Below are 12,203 nucleotides of genomic sequence, written 5' to 3' on the forward strand. Positions count from 1 at the left end.
GGCAAATGGTTCATTTATGTTTGATGTGTGTTTATTCCTCCCTAAATATCGTCGGTGAAGTTTGCCATGCATGTCAGATTTTCCTGCGCATTTTTATACCTCTGCCAACAGAGAGAGAAAAAAAATCACATTCTAACAGACAGCTGGTGCTTAGAATACAGTTGAATAACTATTAAAAAACAGATGATATTTAGATGATAGTTCAGTCTAACACATGTGCCAGTGGTTCATTAAACGTCTGTGAAACTATGCAGTTATGAAACGTAACTTTAACCTCAGCCAAACCGATTTGCTCAGTTGTAAATAAAACAGCGAAGTAAACGTGACCCGACAGACAGAACCTGAGTGAATGAAGTCCAGCGTTTAACCACTGAGAGCTAAAACTCAGCTGAGGTTTGAAAGCTGTGTGCCGGTGATTGGACATCAGCCGCTGATAAAGCTGTTCGCCTATAAAGTGCTCTGTAAGGAAACGAGCTCCAGCAGCTCTGCGCTCGGGGAAAATACTATATTTACTTATCTTGTGCAGTTAAACTGTGACTATCACCAGGTAACTAGGCGTGTTTCTTGAATTAGCAGCAGGTGTTAAACAGCTGACAGATGAGGAGGAGGATGCATGCAGGTAAACTGAGGGTCTGCTGAGCTGATCGCTGGTTTCGTGAGAAAAATGTCAGCTCGTTCTTTATGTTACAGAAGCACAGAGACACAAGACCAGGCGGAAAGAGACGATCGTTCGGTGAAAATGAGAATCTGCGAATGCAACATGTGGAACACGGAGAGTGGAATATGTAAACAAACCAGTTAATGTACCCCCTCGGTGCGCTCTGCATGCTAACTGTTAGCAGAGCTAGTGAAATCTCTGAAAACATCTGAGCACTTTTGCAAACATGTTCTATGTTGACAACCTGACCAGACATACGGCGCGACATTCGCGGCTAAAACACTGTTAAAAGTGTAGCTGGTGACAGAAAAACGGCCTGTGATTTGATCTGCATTCTGGGATAACTGGCTGCCCCAAGTCTACACAAGCAATCGATTATCTAGGATCGACCTGTTTTGACTTACTTTGCACGGCAACCAATCAAATGTTAGAGAAGCTGCATGGGCAGCGTTAACCCCGCCCCCTGAGTTTGATGGGTGAGGCTGACAGATAAAATTATTTCATGACGAGAGCCAGGCGTCAGGACTGCCAAAATGAAATAAATAAATATATCATTAAATAATTAATTAAATGTGTCAATAATTAATTAAATGTGTCAATAATTAATTAAAATGTGAAATACATAAATAATTAATTAAATGTGTCAATAATTAATTAATTAAATGTGTCAATAATTAATTAAAATGTGAAATACATAAATAATTAATTAAATGTGTCAATAATTAATTAATTACATGTGTCATAACTATTTATTTAATTAATTAATTCCAATTTTAATTAATTATTGCCACATTTAATTAATTATTTAATGGTGTATTTAATTAATTCATTATGGCAGTCCTGGCGTTCCATATAAATGCGGCCCTCAAATGCGTCCATAATTTCCCTGAATTTTAAGGATGGGTCGGTGTAGCCTTCATGGCCCAACATATCCCAGACTTCATAGTGCGGTGTGGATAATTTTGCTGAAAAAAAATGGTGGAAGTGGAGCGGAGGAAGAGTAAACTTTCAGAAGTAAGTACTGAATATTATGTCACTTATTTATGCGCAAATATTTTTTTAATGAAGAACATTAAACCATTATTGTTGGCCACATGTCGGGAAAGTTATGTGACATTAGCGATGTCTGTACTTTCAGAATTAACTTGGTTTTAAAGCCTTTACTTTAAAAAAAAAAATATTAGATTAGATTAGATTAGATTAGATTAGATAGAACTTTATTAATCCCTCGGGTGGGTTCCTCTGGGAAATTCGATTTCCAAAAAAGCACAGCACCGACAGAAGTTACAGAGTTATACACACACACATATATATAAATACAGAGACAATATAAATAAAATATACGAAGGGGATAAATAGAATAAATAGGAATAAAAATAAAAATACAAGTGAATTGCACATTTCAAGTATTGAGTCTATTGCATATATATATAGTCGACCTTAATCTTACAGAGAATGTGATGATTTTGTGGATAATTAAAGTCAGTCATATATCCACAAACACAACAAGCTGAAAGTCAGTGATGCTGCTCGGTTTGCAGTCCTGAATATCACGGCACAAGCAGGATTCACGGCACTGTTAATGTTAGCTATGTTAAATTGCTGCCTCTGTTCGGTGGTGTCGAGCCAAACGGACTTTAACGTGTGTTTGAACGAGCTGACGGTTCACTCGTTAAGCTGAAAGAAAGATGCTTTAATCACAGGAGTCACACATGTGTCCACTGTACCATCTGGGAACTCCTCTTGTTTCGTAATAACACAAACACTAAATCCTCCTTCTCTTGTGCTGTTTTGTAGCAGTGTGTACACCTGAGACTGCCACCTGTCTGTCTGTCCTGCACTCTCTCTCTTTTTCTTTCTCTCTGATTGTGTAATAAAAGTATGAACATGTATTTATAAGTTACACTTGTGTTTGAATCCTGCAGCTTATCACACATTTGATTTCCATGTGTGACAACTGCAAGTGTCCAGAGTGAGGACAGACTGAGGGACCCACTGCTGCACATCATCTGTGAGGCTTTGCACCCCTGATGATCCACCAGGACAAACTCAGCAGTGTGTGAGGAAGAGGAGGAGGAAGAGCCAGCAGCAGCTGACAGATGGAGAGAATAGACAGACTGTTTCCTGTTTGTGAAGGACTGCTAGAAAAGTTTAGAATCACTAATTGTCTGTCCTGAATCGGTCTTATTAGGTAATGCTCAAATAATTTTATCATTCCAGTGTTTGCAGTGTGGGAGAAAGTACTCAGGGCCTTCAAGTTACACACTATGAAAGGCAGCAACAAGTGTAATATTCAGAAACCTAAAGTATGTATCAGCAGCAGAATGGAGCTAAAAATAAATGTTTGTTTCAGTTCTATGAAGCTTTGAGTATTTTGGATTAGTAGCACTGCTGTGTTTGTTGCATCATATTGCTGTAATTGTTTATATGCTTTATATATTCTGAGGTAAGTTGATCTATAGTGTTACATCATATTCTATAAGGATGTTATGTGTTTGTATACTTTCTGCCCAGTTTGACCCATTTAGCAGAAGCCAGCCTGTTTAAGGCTCTGATATCTATTCTGTATGACTTAAAGCAGTTATGACATGGTCTGATTTTCTCACCCAATAAAGGAATATTTCATATATCAGTCTACTCTTCATTTTATCAGAAACAGTTATCACAGCTTGTACATTTTCTTTTTATAAATATATGTAAGCAATGAGCCAAATTTAGTAATGCCAACATGAAGGAACATTTGTCTCTTATATATGATACACCTATATATGCACTGTCAAAGATACTTGTCTTTGAGTGAAGATTTAAGGTGATAAGACATATAAATAACTGCAACTTGAATCTGTACTGAAGCTCAGTATTTGACACAGAGTTCATGTTCACTGCTGTAATAGCTAATAATGATTAATATAATAACTATAATATTGGCCATATTATATTTACATTACCAAAGTGATATGACTTTAGTCTCATGAACAACATCAGCTAATTGTTATTTACTAACTAATCTTGAAATAACTGTTCAGTACAGAAATGAAGCCCAAAAATCATGTTTTACTGTCCTGTGGTCTCAGCTTCAGATACTTATCAAATCACACAAAGCTCTTGTAGAAACAAACAAACAAATGAACAAAATATGTTCTCCCTCATTTCTGTCAAACCAAGTTGTATGACACGTTTCCAGCGGTTAGTATCATGGTTGCTAGGCAACCTGGGAAGCGCGACGGATATCAGTCCCATACAGACAAACTTGCCGTTTATTTTGCAAATCGAGCTGAACACTGCCCCTAGCGTCCTGGAGCACTTCCGTTATGTTTTGGAATTTGCATGTGTTTTTGGATTTTGCAAGTGTTTTGGAATTTGTACGTGTTTTGGATTTTGCAAGTGTTTTGGAATTTGTACGTGTTTTGGATTTTGCAAGTGTTTTGGAATTTGAAAGTGTTTTGGAATTTGTACGTGTTTTGGATTTTGAAAGTGTTTTGGAATTTGCATGTGTTTTTGGATTTTGCAAGTGTTTTGGAATTTGTACGTGTTTTGGATTTTGAAAGTGTTTTGGAATTTGCATGTGTTTTTTAGTTTGCAAGTGTTTTGGATTTTGCAAGTGTTTTGGAGTTTGTACGTGTTTTGGAATTTTTACATGTTTTGGAATTTGTACGTGTTTTGGAATTTGCATGTGTTTTTTAGTTTGCAAGTGTTTTGGATTTTGCAAGTGTTTTGGAGTACTGCTTCTCCAACAGCATCACCATCAACACAGGAGCACCTCAGGGATGTGTCCTCTCGCCACTGCTCTACTCCCTCTACACTTCAGACTGTGTGGCCACCCACGGCTCCAACACCATTGTGAAGTTTGCTGACGACACAGTGGTGTTGGGTGCCATCTCCAACAACGATGAGGCGGCCTACATGAATGAAGTGAAGAATCTGGCATCGTGGCGCCAGGACAACCACCTCCAGCTGAACGTCAGCAAGACCAAGGAGCTGGTGGTGGACTTCAGAAGGGGTCAGCACAGAGACTACAAGCCCATTATCATCAATGGAGCTCCAGTGGAGAGGGTGCAGTCCTTCAAGTATCTTGGTGTCCACATCTTCTCAGACCTGACATGGGCTGCCCACATTCAGGTCCAGACCAAAAAGGCTAGGCAGCGCCTGTATCACCTACGACAACTGAGGAAGTTCAGGGTCTCTCCAAAGATCCTCAGGATTTTCTATACAGGCGCTGTGGAGAGCATCCTCACACAGAACATGACATCGTGGTTTGGGAACAGCTGTGTGAAGGACCAAAAAGCGCTCCAGAGAGTGATCCGTACAGCAGAACGCTGCTGCAGGATTGCTCTCCCCCCGCTTCAGGACACCTACACCAGGAGATGCCGGATTAGAGCAGCGCAGATACTGAAGGACCCGTCCCATCCTGGCAACAAACTGTTCCAACTTCTGCAATCTGGTAGAAGGTTCCGCATCTTCTGGGCAAGGACAGAGAGACTCAAGAGGAGCTTCTATCCCCAAGCCATCCGTGCCCTAAACACACACACCTCTCACATCATCTATAATTGACTGAGACAGGACTCTCCTCCAAACACTCTAAACCAAGGCACAATGTACACTTCAAATTCCTTTAATTTTAAATATGTTTATATTGTCTATCCTGTAAAATAGTCAGATGTCTATTCATATTAATGTACAGAATTCACCTGCTTGCTGCTACTACTGCACATTCACCCAGTGTGTATATATATATAATGTTCTTCCTCTACACCCCCCCCCCCAATTTTTGCACATGTCAAGGAGCGTGTCAGGCTACATTTCACTGTGTGTTATACTTGTATAACTATGCATGTGACAAATAAAGAACCTTGAACCTTGTACGTGTTTTGGAGTTTGCATGTGTTTTTTAGTTTGCAAGTGTTTTGGATTTTGCATGTGTTTTGGAGTTTGTACGTGCTTTGTCTCTAGGGGCCACCGTATAAAACCCCCTACGGTGTGCTGAAAAAACTCTGTGTCTGTGTCTATGTACAAGCACATGAATGCCTACATGTGCGTGTTCCCACGTGTCTATGTAAGTGCTCGTGTGTGACTGTGTACGCATACCTGTGTGTATGTGTGAGTGCACATGAGTGAGTGTGCGTGTGGATGTGTGTGCGTGACAGTTAAAACACTGTGGGTGTAGGTAACTCCCTAGGTCATAAAACCCATCTCCCTTCCAGACCACAGTTATCCAGTTACAAATGTTGAGACCCCCACCCAAACATCCTCTGGGAAATTTCCACTCAGCATTAACTCCTCTCTGTTTTACTTTCACAGTTCAAGTGGGGGAGGGGTCTCCTACAATCTACTCCTAAGTTCACGACACAGTGAAGCCTTTATTATATTGAGGGCAGTGTCAATGTCTCTACAATAGTTCTACATTCTATGTTAACACATTTCTAAACTCTAAAATAAGCTAAACACTCCTACACTACCCACAATAATTCCTGATTTTTTTGTACTTTTAAAAAAATCTGACGGTGTTGACAAAAACTCTGGACACAATTTTAATCACTTAAAAAGTATTTAAAAATAAATTTTCAATTGCATATTTTGATATTATATCAGGTATTGACTTAAATACTTAGTGACGAGAGCCATGATGTTACGTTGAAACCAAGCACACCATTGTTTTTCTTGTGACATTACCAATAAGTTTGATGTGTCACATGGCCCTCTTCCTATTGAAAAAACAAAAGTTGTACACAAGATGGCCGACTTCTAAATGGCCACCATGGTCACCACCCATCTTGAGGAGTTTGCCCCTTCACATATACTAATGTGCCACAAACAGGACTTTAATATCACCAACCATTCCCATTTTATTACGGTGTATCCATATAAATGGCCCACCCTGTACATTTGTCTGTTCTGTCTGGTGTGGATCATGTTCTGTTTTGCTCTTGCTCTTCCCTGTTTTGTCAGTGTAATTAGTGCCAGCAGTGTTTCCTCTTTGCCGTGTTTCCCTGTTATATTTAGTGTCTGCATCTTCTTATGCTCATTGTCGTGATCTCCCTCGTAGCCTGTCATGGTCTACGTGGCAGACCGTGGGGATGTGAGGATGGAGGACCGAAACGATGGACTCTTTGATGAATACAGTGTGTTTATTTACAGTGACGTAAAGACAATCCACACAACAATGAATCCATGTGCATCCCTGACTCCCACTCCGTGTATTCTCCAAGTGTCTGTGCTCCGTGTGTCCGCTCCCTAGTGCCCTCAATCTTCAGGTGTGGCCAGTCACCTGGCAGGGCCACACCCACCACGCCTGAAGGTGCCTGTCACAGCCGCACCCACTTGCCTATATACACAAGCGTGGACAACAGGAACAGCAGCACAGTGTGATATATTATAATATAAATCACCAACTGCTCATGGATCCTGGGTCCCTCAGACCCAGGTCCCTGACATAGCCAGCTGTGTGCTGTTCATAGTTCTGTTCCTCGGTTTTCCAATGTAGTTCTGTATTAACGTGTGCCAGCAATAAAGCTGAGGGGTTTTTTTATGTTTAAATCCTTTCTGGGTCCGATCCTGCCTTCCACACACAGTACATGACAAAAATGTTGGGAGAGGGGCAGCAAAAATCTGGAAAAGCTGTCAAAATTACTGACACATCCATCTATTTTCCTCTACTTATTCAACTCAGGGCCACCAGGGTCATCAGTCTCTCACAGTAACATAAACCAAAATTAGATATTTTATTTGTTTGTTTGCTTGCTTTTTAAAAAAAAAGGTTTTCTACTCTGTGAAAGACTTTGTTGATGACTCCATAATCTATATTTATAATGTCATATAAAGATTCAGAGTATGAAAGAAACCTGTGAACACAGACACAAGTATGCAGAGCTTGGATGTTCTTGGTGTTCAAGACCTGCATGAACATGAAGCTCAACCATGAAAAGAGCAAATAGAGAGAAATAACACTCAGAAATGAATACATTACAGACCTAGGTAATTTATCATGTAAAGTCCAAGTGGTAAGCTGTCGGGTGGAGTGACCAATGAGAAGCTGCAGTGGGTTCAGGGGCCATGGCAACTGAGATCATGCTAATCATGCTGTCGTGTTAAAAAGCTGTCGGGACAGAACATAATTGCATAAATGCAATAAACTTTCACTTCCCTGTAACAACAGACTCCGAGAAAGTGGGTGAATGTCAAGCTGCATTTGTGACACAGGCATGTTACAGTGGTGCCAAAACAACCAAAATAAAGGAACTGCTACTGTGCGCACAAGCCGTTTTTTTTTTTTAATGGGACAGCTTTCCTGGACATTACAGAAGTGACGGTTGTGTCCAGTGTTGGGAACTTTACTTTTAAAATGTATTCCACTACAGATTACAGAATACATGTGCCAAAAATTTGTAACGTATTCCGTTACGTTACTCAATGAGTGTAACGTATTCTGAATACTTTGGATTACTTAATATATTATTATGCTTTTTACAACTACATGAATGTACTATTGCTGTGTGATTCGCCATACCAATAATACCAATAATACCAATTTAAAAATCTAGTTGGTATTGGCAATACCAACTAGATTTTTAAATCTCAATGTAAAACGTGGTCTGGGATACAGCACACAGTTTCACACACTCTTCATTTTGCACTTTATGGCGCTGTTGTAAATGGTGAAAATACTAGTAGTGCTAGCTGCACGGCGTCAACACGTTAAGGAGCCAACCGCTAACGCGTCGACGCTGTGCAGCCCCACACACGGGGTGATCCGCGGTAACTCGTTAAACGGAGATTTGCCGCGTTAATACAGTTATGGTGTTAACGTCATTTTAATGACAGTAACGCTGCAGCACTAAAATAGTAATCTCCAAATGTTTTCTTTTTGCCAACCAGCTCCTCTTTGATAGCTGCCGTGTCCATCTTGTCGTTGGCTGCAGGTGAAGCGGTGGGGGAGGGGGAGTTGTGTTCAGTGAAGGAGAGAGGCGAGGCAGAGTAACGTTGCATAGAGACAAAAGTGGACGAAAGAGAGGCAAACCTGCGGCTCCAGAAGTATAATTATAAGGTAACATAGACTATATCAATATAAACAATATTGTCACATCTCATATCTTGTATAAAAATATATCATTATATTTAAAAACTCGATATATCGCCCAGACCTACGTTGAAGCTTGCTGATGGATTTTTGTGGCAGGCCAGATAAGAGTGAGTTACAGTAGTCATTGCCTTTTCTGCACTTTGTCATTTCAGTTATGGGTTAATTCATCTAAATAAGTTGTTTAAAACTAATTAAGTTACAAACATTTCATGATTTGATTACACGTGCCTTAAAAAGGGATGTATAAATATATTTGATTGTAATACTATAAAGCAATACACATTTAATTCATAGAAACTGAAACAATGTTAAAACAACAGTGTATTTGATTTTGAAAACTTAATGAGATCTTATTTTATTTAGAAACAATTGTTAAGAACTATTTTGTTCGTTGCTCTGTACTGTATGTGCAGACTGGTTTTTTGTGATCATGGATCTGATCCCGAAGTGTTTCTGGATTGTGAACCAGACCCTGTGAAAACTCTTGTTGTTCTTAAGATTTTTCTCTTGTTTATCTTTGAGTCAGTTTTTGAAACCGACAGATGTCATGTCTGCTCTCAGACAAAGCCTGCTCAAAAAAGGCTGTCAGAACAACTAAGGTGAACAGTCCTGCCTACATGACTTTTTCAAAGAAGGCTGTATCACTGATTTCCCTTTTTGCTGAGCCTTATGTCAGTTCCTTAAAGTAACCTCCCCATCCATCTTATTTCTTTTGTAAAGGGGTTCCTTTATTTATTTGAGTTGGCTTCATTCTCTCTGAAGACTCCAAAATGGATTCAGTTTTCAATCTTCCTCACACTGCAGGAAGTGATCATCATGTGCCGTGGCCAATGAGCACCTTGTACAAAACACCAGTGGTGTTCTCAGGTTTACTTGCAGCTCAAAGTGATGTATGATGTTGGTCGTTAGTGACCTTCTATCGTAATGTGTTAGTTTTATTGCAAATCCTCTTTATTATTTTAAAAGACAAGAACAAACTTTAATATATCCTGGCTGATACCTGACCCCTGGTCCTGTTCATTCTGGGCTCATTCATGTAAGAACTTTTGTGCTCAAAGTTTGTACAATTAGTATAAAGGCCCTTGGCAGTTTGAGTGTGGTTTTGATCACTACACATGGGCTGTATCCCAATTCAGGGTCTGCAGCCTTAAAGGCCGCATTTTAAGGCCGATTACATCACAGCGACGAAGGCTGTCCCAATTCAAAGGCTGCTCGAAATGCGGCCCTCAAATGCGTCCTTCATTTCCCTGAATTTTAAGGATGGGTCGGTGTAGACTTCGTGGTCTAACATATCCCAGAATGCATAGTGCGGCAGTGGGCGTGGATAATTTTCGCGAAAAAAAACGTCGGAAGAGGGGCGGCCGAAGAGTAAACTTTTAAAAGTAAGTACTGATGATTCTGTCACTTATTTATGTGCAAATGTTTAATAATGAAGAACATTAAAACATCACTGTTGGCCACATGTTGGCAAAGTTATGTGACAACAATGATGTTTGTACTAACTTGGTTTTAAAGCCTTTACTTTAAAATATACGCCGTTCAATAGTTGACCTTAATCTTACAGAGAATGTAATGATTTTATGGATATTTAAAGTAAGCACTGAGAGAAATTTAGTAATGCCAACATATTAAAAGAACAATATTTGTCTCTTATATATAACACAGTTATTTATACAGTGTCAAGGGAACCTGTCTTTGGGTGAAGATTTAAGGTGACAGGAAATATAAATAAATGCAGCTTGAATCTTTACTGAAGCTCAGTATTTCAAACAGAGTTCATTCACTGCTGTAATAACTAATACTGATTGAAATAATAACTTCAATATTGGCCATATTATATTTACATTACCAAAGTGATATGACTTTAGTCTCATGAACAACATCAGCTAATTGTTATTTACTAGCTAATCTTAAATGACTGTTCAGTACAGAAATGAAGCCCAATTATCATGTTTTACTGTCCTGTGGTCTCAACCTCAGATACTTATCAAATCAAAGCTCCTGTACAAACAAACAAACAAATGGACAAAATATGTTCTCCTTCATTTCTGTCAAACAAAGCTGTATAAAACGTTTCCACTGTTAGTATCATGGTTGCTAGGCAACCCGGGCAGCGTGACGGATGATGATGTCCCATTTCACAAGCCTCGCACTTCCAGCCTTAGCGGTCTTTGAGTACGCGGCCCTTGTGGACCGTTAAGGCTGCGTACTTTAAGGCTGCAGACCCTGAATTGGGATACAGCCATGTTAACACCAAAAATATGGTGTCTATAGGGATTGACTCCCTTTAGGAGTCGGCCTCAAGTGGCCGTTAGAGGAACTGGAGGTTTTTGGCACTAACTTCATTTTTTTTTTTTTTTAAAGTTGAATGTCAGCATCGTTCAGTGTTTTTACCTGCATTCATGTCCATACTTCCATTAACAAGTTAGATTCTGCTTTTAGTTAAGATAATCTTGTTAAGATGCATTGATCTGATTTTTTTTTACTCATTTAATTTAAAGATTCATTTAAAGCCGGAAACAAAGCTCTAAAAATAAATAAACAGCATCAGTACAGCATATGAACCATTTAAATGTAATTACATTTACTATTTTTTGCAACTATGTAATCAAATATTCATATGTAGTGTGAAATAACGCAGAGTGTGTAGTAGTCCTGTGTGTGTGTGTCACTGTGCAGTCATAGAAGACATATTTCACTGTAAAAGAGTTCCACACAGTAAAAGCAGCATTTTACAGATGTTTATAAATTAAAATAAAATAACTGCCCAATTAGTAGAAGTTGGAGGGGATTTGCATAAATTAAACAAAGGTGGGCAGCACGGTGGCACGTTGGTTAGCACTGTTGCCGCACAGCAAGAAGGTCCTGAGTTCAATTCCACCATCAGGCCGGGGTCTTTCTGTGTGGAGTTTGCATGTTCTCCCCGTGTTTGCGTGGGTTCTCTCCGGGTACTCCGGCTTCCTCCCACCGTCCAAAGACATGCAGCTTGTGGGGATAGGTTAATTGGATAATCCAAATTGCCACTAGGTGTGAATGTGAGTGTGAATGTGAGCGCGAATGGTTGTCTGTCCCTGTGTGTTGGCCCTGCGACCCAGAAAAGGATAAGCGGAAGCGAATGGATGGATAAACGAAGGTCATTTATTTTTAATTATGAGTCACGGAGAGGCTTCAGAAGCTTTTAGACTTCCCATTTAGCGAAGTTTTTATAACCACAGAGAAGTTTGCATCAAAAACAAAAAATGTCTCACTCTGAAACCACATCCTATTTCCCTCTCAGCTCTGAAGGGGGCTACAGGAGAGAAGTTATCTGATGAAGTCTGTTTTAGTCAGCATTCTTGCTGAACTCATTTTATCTCTATTTTTAAGGTGTATTTAGTCACAAAAAACTTAATGATATATTTTTTTGTTTCTTTGGTGTAATTCTGTTACAACTTTGGTTTAAAATTTAAAACCAAAGACCAATATTAT

General features: G+C 39.4%; 1 long non-coding RNA gene across 1 annotated transcript; it reads left to right on the plus strand.

Moving 5' to 3' along the window:
* Positions 1–1,534: 1,534 nt before the first annotated feature.
* On the plus strand, positions 1,535–3,290 carry LOC309700834. Its single transcript, XR_014274777.1, has 2 exons — positions 1,535–1,672; positions 2,584–3,290. It is a non-coding gene; the product is annotated as an uncharacterized lncRNA (long non-coding RNA).
* Positions 3,291–12,203: the final 8,913 nt, after the last annotated feature.

This window comes from Aulonocara stuartgranti, assembly GCF_965226115.1.
Source record: "Aulonocara stuartgranti genome assembly, chromosome: 23".
Lineage (NCBI taxonomy): Eukaryota > Metazoa > Chordata > Actinopteri > Cichliformes > Cichlidae > Aulonocara > Aulonocara stuartgranti.